The following is a 14099-nucleotide window of genomic DNA, read 5'->3' as shown; positions in this document are numbered from 1 at the left end:
GGCCAGGTCAGCTTTTATATGCTAACCAGACACCTCAGCCACTTGTCCCAAGTTTGAGACCCCCCATATTCTCCGACTAGAAATGCTGCATGAATTTAAAATATTGATCTTTCTGTGGCAGAATCAGCCCCTCCCTTTCCACATGGTTTGAGAAGCCCCTGCAACTCTGCTGACAAGAGAAAATCTTGTATAGTAAGCAGCTTTTAAACTCAATACTTAAAAGTTAGTAACTGCCAGTGCTAGGACTCTCTAGAGAACCAGGAGCATTCACACATGCTTGCTGGTATGTGTGCAAAGGTTATCAGGGGCAAACCGGAAAGAGCTGGAGTTGCAGGTGACAGCGCAATGCCTTCTGCTGGTGAAGTCCTCGTTGGAGGAGGCCAGCCTTTTGTCTTCTTTAGGCCTTTAACTGACTGGATGAGACACACTGCAACATACCACCTCTTAAGTGTAAATCTTATTCTAAAATAGCCTCATGGAAACGCCAGGGATACAGCCAGGCATGATAGCCCAGACAAGCGGACCCATAAATCCATTACTCTTCATTATTCTAATTCTAATCTCCCAGAGAAAGACAGAGGTGGGGAGCTGGGTTATAGCAGGGTGGTAGAGAGCTACTGCCTTTCACGGAGGCCTGGGTCTGATTTGCAGCAAATATTAGCCCCAGAGGAAGCATTTGCATAATGTATGGGAGTCATTTGCAATTCCTCCTGTAATTGCCTTTCCTTATTTGACTTGCAAGGGTTTGGTGAAGATCATCTGTGTGGGAAGACTGGGATCTTTCAGTGTGCTGATGATCCCCTGCCTAGGCTTTTCCTGAAACACTGGAAGCCCGGTGTTCCCTGGGCCTTTCTTCTTTCCATACAGCTCATACTATTGGAGTTTGTTGTTCTTCCCTGAGTTGCTTTTGGCTTTTGGGAAACCAAACCAGGAGCCACATTGTCCTACTTTGTTACTAAGTTTCCACACCTTACAAGAATGAGTTTCTGTTTCCTCAGCCTGGTGAATACTGCAAACCACGTTTCTCAACCTATGCTGAACTTGTGACCCCAGGATGTATGTCTACCCCTTACCTTGCTTAACCTGGCATATTTGACTACCCTTTTATCTTACGAGAATATGTCTTCCTAGATACATTGTTGCCTCTCTTTCACATCATGCATTTCCTACCCTTACCCACCCCACAGGGAGCCTTGAGCCCTGGGTCCCCCACTCTTCTGTCCAATTATCTCAACAGATGGTTTCAACCATCCCTAACCCTTAACCATAAAAGAGACCTCAAAAGCCAGTCGGGGCTGCCCTCTGAAATTTCTACTTGGGGAGAGGCAGCCGGCCAGTCAGTTCTCAATACAGCTTGTTTTAACCAGACAGTCATGGAAATAGTTTTTTCCCCCCTCAGGTCTACCAGTTCGCACTCTCTCTTGCTCTTACTCTCAACACGACATAATCTCATTATGTAGTATAGGCTGGCCTTGAAATCAGAGATCTGAGAACCTCTGCCTCCCCAGTAATGAGATCAAAGGCATGCAGCACCATACCTGGGATGTTTGTTTGTTTGTTTGTTTGTTTTAGACATGGTCTCTAATAAATTAGTCTCTGCAGGTGAAATGAGCCAACTCAGGTCAGATTAGAGTATATAAAGACAGACTTATGGGAATGGGGGAAGTTGCTCTCAAGTGGGTTCATTGATCCTAAGGAACAAGGCCAGGGAAGTCACCTTGGTGAGGAAGGCACAGGGGAGGGGAAGAGAAAGAAAGAGTGAGTCTGCGCATATAGGGAGAGAGAAAAAACTGGGAGAAACCAAAATGTTTAGATTATATAGGAAAGAGCCTCTGAGGGAGGGGATGCTTGGCCCCTGGGCTGGACAGGTCAGAGTAGAGGGCAGTGTGTGCCAGCCATACCCTGTAGCCAAAGATTGCCTTGAATCTGATCCTCCTGTCGCTACATCTTAAATGCTGGGATGACAGGTGTGAACTCATGCTTGGCTATTATTATTATTATTATTATTATTATTATTGTTAGTCGTCAGAGTTTTAAACAGGTTTTTGTTTGTTTGTTTGTTTGGTTGGTTGGTTGGTTGGTTGGTTTTGGTTTTTCAAGACAGGGTTTCTCTGTGTAGCCCTGGCTGTCACTCTGTAGACTAGACTGGCCTCAAACTCAGAAATCTGCCTGCCTCTGCCTCCCAAGTGCTGGGATTAAAGCCATGCGCCACCACTGCCAGGCTCAGATTTTTGTTTTTTGTTTTTTTTTTTTTAAGATTTATTTTTAATTATGGGAAAGGGGGGTTGTGTGCATAGGTACAGTTCTCACAGAGACTAGAGGCGTCAGGTCCAGTGACATCTTAGGGCTGTCTTCTTAAGCAGGTGGCTGTGCCTGTGAGTGAGCCAGCCTTCCTTCACTGTCCTGATTTGCCTCAGTGAGTGATGGACTGTGATCTACAAGCTGAAACAAACTTGTCCTCCCCTAATAAGATGCTTCAGGTCAGAGTGTTTACCATAGCAACAGAAACACTGGCCAAGTTAGACTAGACAGTGAGGCAGAGAGAGAGAAAGAAAGTTGCTTGAAAACACAGGTGTCAGGGAGGTTAGCTGAAATAGGGGTTACATCACTGAGCATGACAACACCTCCTTCCCAGTCAACAGAGAGGAAGAATCCCCCAGTGACTCAGTGGTTGAGGGTTTGCTTAGCATGCATAAGATCTTGAGTCAAATTTCTTTCCCCACAAAACAAACAAGCTGAAACTCCATGGTATAAAAGATTTATTGGGAAGAAGGGAGGAGGTTTTTCAAGAGCAATTTCTCTAGAAGAATTGAGTTCTGCTGTAATTTGCCTCTTGGGCATGCAGTATCTCCATCAGTATCTTGTGAAGCTACTGGCTGGCAGGACCAGAGCTACCACTCACATCAGAGCCCTAACAGCAGGCCTCAGGGCATCTGAGCCAGGCCTCACCATTGCTTTTGCAGAGTGTTGCCTGACTGAGACACACTAGAAAACCCAAGTTTTAAATCCATAGTCCATTCCCAAACCAAGAAAAACCTTAGAACTATTACTATATTGCAAGCAACGCAGCCCCCCCCCCATTTCCCGCTAAGACTATGACATGACCATGTAATAACTATGTGGTTTGGTAACCCCCTTTTAGCAGTATCACTTTTTTTTCCCTACAAGCTGAGCGTTACAAAAAAGGGAAGTGGGGACTGGAGAGATGGTTCAGTGATTAAGAACTCTTGTTGCTGTTGCTGAGAACCCAGGTTCAGTTCCCAGCAACCACGTGGTGGCTCACAGCCTTCTGTAACTCCAGTTCCAGGGAACTTGACACCATTTTCTGGCTACCATGAGCACTACATGCACATGGGACAACATACATGTAGGCAAAATACCCATAAACATAAAAAAAATGAAAATAAAATAAAGGTTGGAAAATGGCAATGGCCTAGGCTGAGTTAGCCTCTGAAAGACACTTCTGGGGTCACAGGCCACCTCCTTGGCTGGCACACTCAGAGCCTACCTTGGCTTCATAATCCCTATACTCCTCTTTTGTTTTTATTTTGATTACATGCTTTCCCCCTTAGCAAGTACATCCATGTGTGTGTGTGTGTGTGTGTGTGTGTATGTGTGTGTGTATATGTGTGTGTGGTGGTGTGCATGTGTGCGTATGTACATATATGTGTGCTTGTGTGCACATGTGTGTATGTGTGTATGTGCGTGCATGTATATACTTTGTAGTGTGTGTGTGTGTGTGTGTGTGTGTGTGATAGTGCATAGGCAGAGGTCAACTTTGGAAATCAGTTTTCTCCTTCCACCCTGTGAGTTCCAGGGATCAAACTCCATTTTGCAGCCTTGGCAGCTGTAAACGAAGCCACAGTAAAGAACCCCCTCCCCCCACCCACCCAAATGGCCACTCCTTTTTCTGCCTTCTGTGTAGTCTAAGCTGCCAGCAGAGAATTAAAACAGCACACTCTTTCCCCACTCCATCATCTTGCTGACCCTGATGCTGTGTTTATAAGAAGGATCTCCTGTCATTAAGGATGACCTTGAACTCCTGATCTGCCTGCTCTACCTCCCAAATGCTGCTGTGACAACGTCCTCCTGCCCCTCTCCTACCAACTCTTCAGAGCTGATCTTTAAGTCGCCCACCTTCTACTTTAATCCTTTCCCTGTTGCCTCCTCATTGCTATCATAAAATACCTGACAAGAAGCAACTTCAGGGAGGGTTTCTTGTGGTGCACAGTTTAAAGAGGTACAGTCCACTGTGGTAGGAAAGACATGAGGCAGGAGGGAGGGAAGGGTACAGGAGAGGGGGCCAGCAGGTCCTGTTGCATCCACAGCCGGGGAGCAGGGGAAGTGAACAGGAACAGGCTAGGCTGTTATATATCAAGACTCACTTCCCAATGACCCTCTTCCCCCAGCAAGGCTCCAACTCCTCAAGGGTCCACATCCATCCCAGATAACAAACACACAAGTCTGCAGAGGACATTCCACATTCAAAGCACAGCAGTTCTGAGGTATCCAAAGGTTTCTAGATGGTCACTCCACTCTTCCAACTTTCTATACAGTCTAGTGCCTGCATCTCATGTTTAGGGAACCATCAGGGCATGGACCTGAGCAGGAAACAGAGCCCATCTCCCATCAGAGATCTAAGGATGCTGGACCTTTTTCTCCAAAGTCCCTGGTTTTATCGAACTGGAGAGAGTCAAAGTCTGCATCCGTAGCTCATGGCACAAGAAAGATAAAGCAAGAATTACTTGACATGTGGCTCTGCAGCTTCAGGTCCAAATGCAGGTAGGTGTATATGGAGGTCTTAACTGGACTGTGTTGGTGAGAAGACTTTTCATCTCGCCCTGGCTGCTCGGCTTCCTTTATTCCTTGGAAAATCTCCAAGCCACTCAATGTCTTATCATTAAGGCCCTAAATGAGCCAAACTTGGCTTCAGTTGCTTCAATTAAGAGTCAGCACTGTAGGCCTGCCCTGCTAAGAAGATCTGCACTCCCAGAGTTATCCACCTATTAGCAGTTGGAACAAGACAGAATTTAAACAACACAGAGATGCTGCTACAATGTATCATGTGCCGGCAGGGCTCACAAGCTAAGTGACCCATAGAAGCAGCTGCCGTGAGGCTGGTGGCTAAGCCCTCCTTCTTCCGTATGTATATCGGTCCTGTTTATTCAGCGGACAACCATTGGTTTAGGGGAGCGTGGCTGAACAGTGTGTGGTGTGTGGCTAGCTGGCCATGGCAGAGTTAAGCCCGAAAATTGCAAGGAGAAAGACCAAGTCCGTGATTGTCTAGTTCAACCAAGCCTTATTTTAGAGGTGCACCCGGGACAGGCCAGTCTCACCACAAGTCAGGATTTTAGAAAGAGTCCCTGATGTGAGGGGAAACAAGGTTTTTATAGCTCAGGGGTAGGAGGCTTTCCAAATGGGGAATTTGGGAGATAAGATAGGCGGCTTACAGGAACAGAACATAAGCATATCAAGTTAGTCATCTTTATGGGACCATGGGGGCTGTGCCCAGGTGTGCCCCTGAGAAATTATGCATGCAAAGGGGGGTTATTGAGGGAAGGGAGAGGAGTGAGAACCTGGAAAATAGGTTGAGGCAGAGGAGTGGACATGTAGACAGGCAGACAGACGGGAGCAGGGCCATGAGGGCAGAGTAGAGAGGGGAAGGCAGAGAAGGACAGACAGGGAGAAAGAGACCTGCTGGGTGAAAAGAGAGAGAAAACTAGAGTTCTCTTTTATACACAACCCACACTGCTGCAAATGGCAGCTGAGGCAGGTGATGATGGTAAGCCATTGCCAGGTCCCCAAAGGCAGGCCAGCAGAATGGCCTCCAGAGTGCTAACAGGACCTCCTGAAACATAGGCATGATTGCCATTCCAAGAGCAGGCAGTACAGAACCATTTGCCCTTAAGGTTATAGGTTGGGCAGAGAAACAGAGGTTGAATCATTTCAAGGCTGGGGTTTGGGAAGATGGGGATGGAAGATGGGGGGTTGGGGTGGGGTGGGGGTATCCCTGACACTAGAGGAATTGGAACTTTTGTAGGTGTCTCATGATAGGAAAAAGTTGGATGAAGTCTGCTGCTGGCTGGACGGAAAGCTTGCTTGCCTCCCATGAAAGGATGTCACAGCTCGAACAGCTTGTCAGAGAACTTTGTAGGGGAGGCGGAGCCAGATAGTGATGGATCACTGATGGACGGGATCACACTCTGAACCAAGTGCTTAGTGATGCAGACCTTTGGCCATTTATTTAAACTTAAATCTTATGCAGGACCCCCAAGAAAATGGACTCGGGCATCACTAGACCTCTATATTCCTCTTCCCAGTGTAACCACACGGAACAAATAGCCTTTCACTGCTTTTGGCTATTGCTTGTCGCTTTGATGGAGCAGTGAGGGTGAGAGACACTTTCTAATTGGTTGGGGCTGCCAGGTTCTAGGCTTTTACCCTATGTGAACCAATAGCATTAGCTGTGCTGGTTGCTGTTGAGGTTTGGTCTGTTGCTATGTATTGTAATACTAAATGCAAGTGCCCAAGACCTGGTTGTCCCAGAGATGAGAGTCTGCACATAGATCCAAGTGACACTATGTGACCTTGCCCTCAAGTTATTTCTGATTGGTGAATAAAGATGCCAACAGCCAATGTCTGGATAGAAGAGACATAGGCGGGTTTTAGGGTTCCCAAACCACAAGAGGATCGATCTTATTTTGAGGAGCGTGGGCTGGGAGGTAGAACCAGACTTCACTTCTACAGAAATAAAAAAAAAAAAAAGAGAGAGAGATTTAAAAAATTTTATGTATATGAATGTGTGCCTACATGTATATATGTGTACCAGATGCACGGATGGCGCCCTTGGAGGCCAGAAGAAGACATCAGATCCCCTGGTACTGGAGTTACAAGTGGTTGTGAGCTACCCGGTGGATTCTGGGAACTGAACTTGTAGAAGAGCAGCCTGTGTCCTTTGCATCTGAGCCATCCCTCCAGCCTTTCCCTTGGGATGGTTATCTTTTTCCTATGTTTCTGCAGTGTTGGGGGGATGTACTCAGAGCCCCTTCCTAATAGACAAGTGTGCCACATCAGAGATCTATGTCTCCAGCTCAAAGCTTTCTTCGTAGTAGCAACGAATCTGCAGAGACACTCAGTGTCCCTTCCCAAGCTTTCCACTGCTGCTGAAAGCAGTTAGTGAGTGTCCCCTCCCACAATCCTCTTCCACGCACCAAACTGAGTCCACCTCTGCTTCCCCTCACTCCCTGCTCACCATTCTGCATCCCGACATGGCTTAGGGTCCACAGGATCCAGGTTCTGCTGACTGCCTGGACTTCATTCTCCTATCTCTGCCCCATTCAGGCTCCTCATGGACACTCTGGCCTCCCTGGCTGCTTTGGACAAACCACGGATCACTCAGGACTTGCTTTCCCTATGTTGCAGATGTCCCCAGACAGCTTCTAGCTCCTACCTCACATCCTCTAAGATCGTCTGAATGTGAAGTGTCCCTCCCGGGCTCATGTGTTTGAGTACTTGGTCCTCAGTGAGAAGAGCTGTGTTAGGGATTGTAGAACATTCAGGGTGGGGATCGTGGCTTGTAAAGACATGCAACTAGGTTGGCCTCTAAGAATGGTAACCCTTACTCTCTTCTAGGCCCTTCGCTGCTTCCTGCTGTGATACAAGCAAGTCATAATCTCCTGCAGTCATAAACTGAACCCTCAGTTACCATGTCTTCCTTAGCATAAGGGATTGTCTTAGGGTTTTTATTGCTGTGAAGAGACACTCTGGCCATCATTAACTCTTATAAAGGAAAACGTTTAAGTGGGGCTGGCTTACAGGTAAGAGGTTTAGTCCACTGATATCATTGTGGGAAGCATGACAGTGTGCAGGCAGACATGATGTCTGGCAGGCAGAGGTAGCTGGGAGTTCTACATCTGGCTCCACAGGCAACAGGAAGAGAACTGTCACACTGGGTGTGGCTTGAGCATCTGAGACCTCAAAGTCCACCCACAATGACACACTGTAGAGAGAATTTTTTATAAGCATCACCAGTCAAGAAAAAAGCTGATGGCCTGCAGGGCGTGGTGGTGCACGTCTTTAATCCCAGCACTCGGGAGGCAGAGGCAGGTGGATTTCTGAGTTCGAGGCCAGCCTGGTCTACAGAGTGAGTTCCAGGACATCCAGGGCTACACAGAGAAACCCTGTCTCGAAAAACCAAAAACTGGGCTGGTGAGATGGCTCAGTGGGTAAGAGCACCTGACTGCTCTTCCAAAGGTCCAGAGTTCAAATCCCAGCAACCACATGGTGGCTCACAACCATCTGCAGCGGAATCTGGTGCCCTCTTCTGGAGTGTCTGAAGACAGCTACAGTGTACTTACATATAATAAATATTTAAATATTACATATAATAAATCTTTTAAAAAAACCAAAAAAAAAAAAAAAAGAAAGAAAGAAAGAAAAAAAAAAAGCTGATGGCCAATGAACTGAGGCAGGAAATAGGAGGTGGGACACTGGCAGGAAGAGAGGATTCTGGGAAATAGTGAGAGAGTAAAAGGAGATGTCATAGTGTTCATGGAAGCAGATACTTTACTGATGGACAGACTGTTTGTCATCTTTTAGTGTCACAAAATTGCGAAAGAACAAACCAAACATATACTAACAGACATAGGCTGTTTGTAATCTTTTGATGTCACAAAATTGCAAAAGAACAAACCAAACATACCCTGATGGACATATTTGTTTGAGCACATGGGAAAGTCCTCCATGAAATAACTGGCAGGTGTCAATCTATTGGGTCAAATGGGTGCATACCCTACCCTCCTTTTACTTTGTTGTTGTTTTTGTTGAGATAAGCTCTTGCTAGTGTATCCCAAGCTGGCCTGGCACTTGCTGTGTAGCCCAGATTCTCAAACTCATAGTAATTCTCCTGTCTCAGGGTCCTACGTGTAGGTGTACACCACCATGTCTAACTGGAAAATTCCACTTAAAGCTATTAAATTGTGTCCTTCACAGGAGGCGGTTTCAAGTTGCCTTTTAAAACGGATGTTCTGCAGCTGTGTGGGGAAAGGTCCAGGGGGGAAGCCATAAAACAAAGGTCCACCTAGGAAGTCCCTAAGCAGCACAGGTAAGAGCTAGTGATGACAACCTAGTGACTTCAGATGTGCCGCCTAGCAGTCAGACACCGGAAGTCAGACACTGAAGCCCTGTGTGGACTGCGATCCGAGAGAGCTGCGGGCTCTGATTGGCTGGTAAGAGGGAGCTGTGGACTCTGATTGGCTGCTGCAGCCCATCAAGACTCATCAAGACCAGAAAAGAAGATACGACATGGAGTGGACATAGAGGACGGACAGCCCTTCAAGGGATCACACTTCTAGTTTGCTTTTCTGCAGCCTCCTTCAGTTCTAGAGGGTGGGCAGCCAGTTCAGGTCCCTGGCTCAGCCATAGTGGCCCCTTCTTGCTTCTCAGTACAGGAAAGCCTGTACCTGCTGCAGGATCAGTCTAGCTAGTTTAGACCTAGATGCTCTCCTCAACATATCCTGCGACTTGAGCACCCCTTTCCCAGCTTACCCCAGATAGCTCTTATTGCCACCCAGTCTGTCTGTCTGTCCCCTTGCTCAAGGTCTATCTTGTTCACTCATGTCTCCAGCACTCAAAATGGCCTCCCTTGCGGAAGAAAGGCGGAGCGTATCTGATGAGCGGTCAATGGTAGGGAAATACTGTGGGTGCGCTTTTTGCTCTTCTTTATTAGGTTCTTATATCTACCACCCTTCCAACCCTTATCCCACCTTGTGATGGCTATTCCTGGTTGTCAGCTTGACTATATCTGGGTTGAACTACAATCCAGAAATGGAGGGCACACCTGGGATTCAGATCTTGAGCCATAGTGGCTATGAAAAGCTTAGGCCCAGGCAAGGTAGTACATGCCTTTAATTCTAGGAGACAGAGGCAAGCAGATCTCTAATTTCAAGGCCAGTCTGGGACAGAGCAAGTTCCAAATCCAGGCGTGATGGCAAACACCTAGTCTCGTGGGACTGAGCAACTACTAGATTCTTGGACTTCCCATGCACAGCTGCCTGTTGTTGGGTTAGTTGACTACAGACTGTAAATCATTCAAATAAATTCATATATATATATATATATATATATATATATATATATATATATATGCACACATTCCATAAGTTCTGTGACTCTAGAGAACCCTAATACAATCCTTATTCCTTCCAAACCCCAACAGTAGGTAGGATAGACAGAAGGTTAGACAGGAAGGGGGCACAGACCTCTTTAGACGGCTTCCTACTGCTTACGGATGTCAGGCTCCTGGGGAAAAGCCCAGTCTTCATCATCAGAACATCTCCAACTTCTTCTCATCTCTTTGCTCAAACCACTTGACAAACCACAGCAGCAGGAACCAGCAGCAGCCTCCTCTGAGGGTGCACCCTAGGCCCCTCGTGGAGTTCTCCAATTTACACCCTCTCAAAAGTTCCCAGAAGTCCAAACGTAAATGTTCTGCTGCTGGGCAAAAATCACACCTCTCCTAGTTCATGGCATAAATCACAGTCACCTGCTGTGAAGCAGCCCCATAGCCCACACCTGGGATTAAAGCAAAAACATATTCACATAATATAGCTGGTTTTCATAATATAACTGGCGTTGTTTGTTTGTTTGTTTTATTTTTTAGGGAACCAAAATTCTCACTTCACACCGCAGCTAATTCTAATGCTCCAGTGAGCGTGGCCACACTACCTAAGTTGTCACCAAGCGGAGAGGTAAGATGCTGCATTCCTGTGATACAGCCGTGAAGGCCTAAAACCAGCCTCCCCATTCCACACAGAGCCTTCAGTGCAGTTCTGGGTTAGTGATGTCACTTAACACTGCAACCAACCAAATAACCACCAGAGACACCCAGAGGGAGGACACCCCTCAAAGGTCCACAATCTCACTAAATAGCAACAGCAGCTGGGGTCCAAGTTCGGAGGCTGCCGCAGACCCTTTTGGTCCCCTGTCTGCGTGGAACGGGTCTCTAGTGCAGGTGGACAAGGAGTCGGCAGGAATTGACAGACAGACTTGACACAAGGGAGTGTGGATCTGAATGTAATTTGTCAAATCGAGCATCAAACTTTTTATACAGAAGAAAATAGGGAAGTTAGGTGACACACCGGCCAGGTACAAAGAGGTTACTGGATTCTTACACAAAACAGAGGAATGCAAACAGGGAAGAACGGGCAGGAACCAACTGGGGTAAAACTCAAAGTTAACAACTGGGATCAAAAACAGCTCCACCCAAGGACCACTTAATCTTAGAAGCCAGGGTCAAGGGCTTCTTCGTGCCCTTGCCATAGTTCCTACTCTAGTCTATAGTATAGTTCACCTTCCCCCTAGGCCGCTGTAAATTCTTGTATAAGGGTGTAACACAGCTATCTATAGTTCTAAGTATCTACTCTGGTTCCTCTTTAGGTCATAAACTTCCTTCTTCCTAGATAATGGTAAATTTCTGTGTAGGACAGTGACTTAGCTATCCATGCCCAAGGTCGGATCAAGGACTGCCTAGAATCTAACTTAGCTATATGTCAAAATATCAATCCTTAGGAGCACTTGTAATAAAGCAATATTAAGGGAAAGCACACAGATCTGTTTACCAACTAAAGCAAGGACATTGGAGCATTCTTTATACAGGATGCCACGGTTCCAGGAGACTAAGGTTCTGTGAACTTTTCGCCTCGGGACAGCGCCCAGGTTTTCGGGGCCTGATGCACTTGTCACTACTGGAGTGGATGTAGCAGGAGGCTGCATTATCGGAGTAGGGGAGTGATGGGGTTGGGGGTGGGTAGGGGGTGTGGGGTGGGGTGGTGGGGTTGCATTTCACCTATATCAGTGACCCTGGATCCTCAGCACCAAGCCTTGTACCTATCTGTGACTTGGATTTTTGTAACGAAATGGGAATAAAGGACAAAGCGAAAAGTGCAGGCCCTGGGCTACTTTTGCTTGTTCGTCTGTGGGAAAGCATTCATGCATGGATTAGCCCAGAGTTCACTGTCAATGGAGAGACATCTGGATGCCTGGTGCAGGCACAGGTGCTAGATAGAGTTTTGGTTTTCCCTAAGGATGAAACTCCTTCCAGAGGAGCCTACCTTACCCCACCTCAATACTGACAGGAAGTGTTGACCAGTCCCAAGGATAAACAGGCACCTGCTGAATATTCCATTGGTCAATCTGTAAGATAGTCTCATGCCATTTCCCCAGGCTGACATTGAACTCCTGGGCTTACACCAACCTCCTGCCTCAGCTTTCTGAGTATCTGGGAGTTGTACATTGCCACAGTCTGCCCCATCTTATATATGGGACTTGAGCATCTGTGAAGTTTGATGTCTTCAGGGATTCTTGGAACCAGGCCTTCCGGAACACCAAGGAACAAGTGCATTCACTGTGGCATACACATCATACACATATTTGTGTTCACGCACAGTCATATGATTATATGTGCATGTATATGTACACACATGTACAGACAAATCCATGCTCAATCTGGCCTCATGGCAACCCTACTATATAAGTGGATTGTCACCCCCATTCCACAGGGGAGGAACTGAGGCTGGAGAACATGAGCTAGCCTGCCCAAGGTTATGAAGCCACCCAGGTTCCAGCCTCCAAGCTGGATAAGTCAGTCTTAGGAATCAGCTTTAGGTTGGGCAACTTGACAGAGCCACCTGAGAGCTGCTCTGACTCCTAAACCTGCATGTGGTCTGCATGAGAGTGGCCCCCACAGGCTTATAGATTTGAATGCTTTGTCCCTGTTTGGTGGAACTGTTTGGGAGGGTTGGGTGGGTGTAGCCTCTTTGGAGACTCGTGTCGTGGGTGTGGGCATAGAATCTTGCTAAATTGTCCAGGCTGGTCTCAAACTTAGATCTTGCCACCTCACCCTTCCTAGCAGATGGGATTAGATAGATACAGACCCCAGATCCCACTACCTTCTGTCCTTAGTCAGGGCTGGGAAACACACCAGGGATAAATATATAAATATTTCTGGGCTGGTGAGATGGCTCGGTTGGTAAAAGTGCTTGATGCCAAGACTACCAACCTGAATTAGACCCCTGAGACCCAAAAGTGGAGAGTGAGAGAGAACTGAGAAGACTCAGTTCAGTGTGTGTGTGTGTGTGTGTGTGTGTGTGTGTGTAAGTATTTTTGGGTCTAAGAGATGGCTCAACAGGTAAAGGTGCTTGAATCCAAGCCAGACAACCTAGCTTTGATCCCCTAGGACTGACCCAGAGATATAATAAAACAGGGCTGACTCTGGAAAGTTGACCTCTGACCTCCACAGTACACAGGTACCTTCCCTCCATGCTCTCAAATACGAATAAATAAAATCCCTTAATACTATGTAGGCTGGTGTTGTGGTTCTGTGGCTGAGCACTTTTGAAGTACTCAGGAAGCCCCGAGTTCAAGTGCCAGCAATGCAAAATTAAAGACAACCCCATGGAGAAGTCAGTTTGTAGAATGGCTTCCAGCAGCTGCAGGGAAGATATGTACACTGGATAGGGAGGGGTGGAACCCGTCATAGAGGCAAGAGGTTTCTCGGTTTTAACAGTCCAGGGGCTTGTAAAAAAAAAAAAAAAAAAAAAAAAAGAAGGCCTCGAGGCTGACCTGGAAATCAGTAAGAACCCCGCCCCGCCCCGCCCCGCCCCACACCTCAGTTTGGATTTTTCCTTCTCCACCTGTACCTCCCAATCCTTCCTGGTTTTCCAGGCTTACCAGCTGGACAGGAGCAGACCAGAACACAGGAACAGCAGCCAAGGTTGCCAAGGTGGTAACTGGTAGAAAGGCACCAGCACAAGTTGGAAGGTCACGGGACCTGCTGAGACTTGACCTCTGTCGCAGAGTTGAGAATCTGGGCCTGTGGTCTCCCTGCATAGGCAACAGTGGGTAGAGAAGGAGGCAGAACTCAGTGGTAGGGGTGGGGTGGGGTGAGGTAGGGGTGGGGGTGTGCTTCTGGCCCAGATATTTTCTTGACAAGAAGTCTGTGGCATTCATTCAAATCCAGAGATGTGAACAGCTATAGAAAAAAATAGAAGCAAGACAGATGGGAAACCCAAATGTGCTGTCAGTCAAAAGATACAGGGAAG

This window comes from Mus caroli, chromosome 7, assembly GCF_900094665.2.
Source record: "Mus caroli chromosome 7, CAROLI_EIJ_v1.1, whole genome shotgun sequence".
Classification (NCBI taxonomy): Eukaryota; Metazoa; Chordata; class Mammalia; order Rodentia; family Muridae; genus Mus; species Mus caroli.
This window is presented reverse-complemented; position numbering follows the sequence as displayed.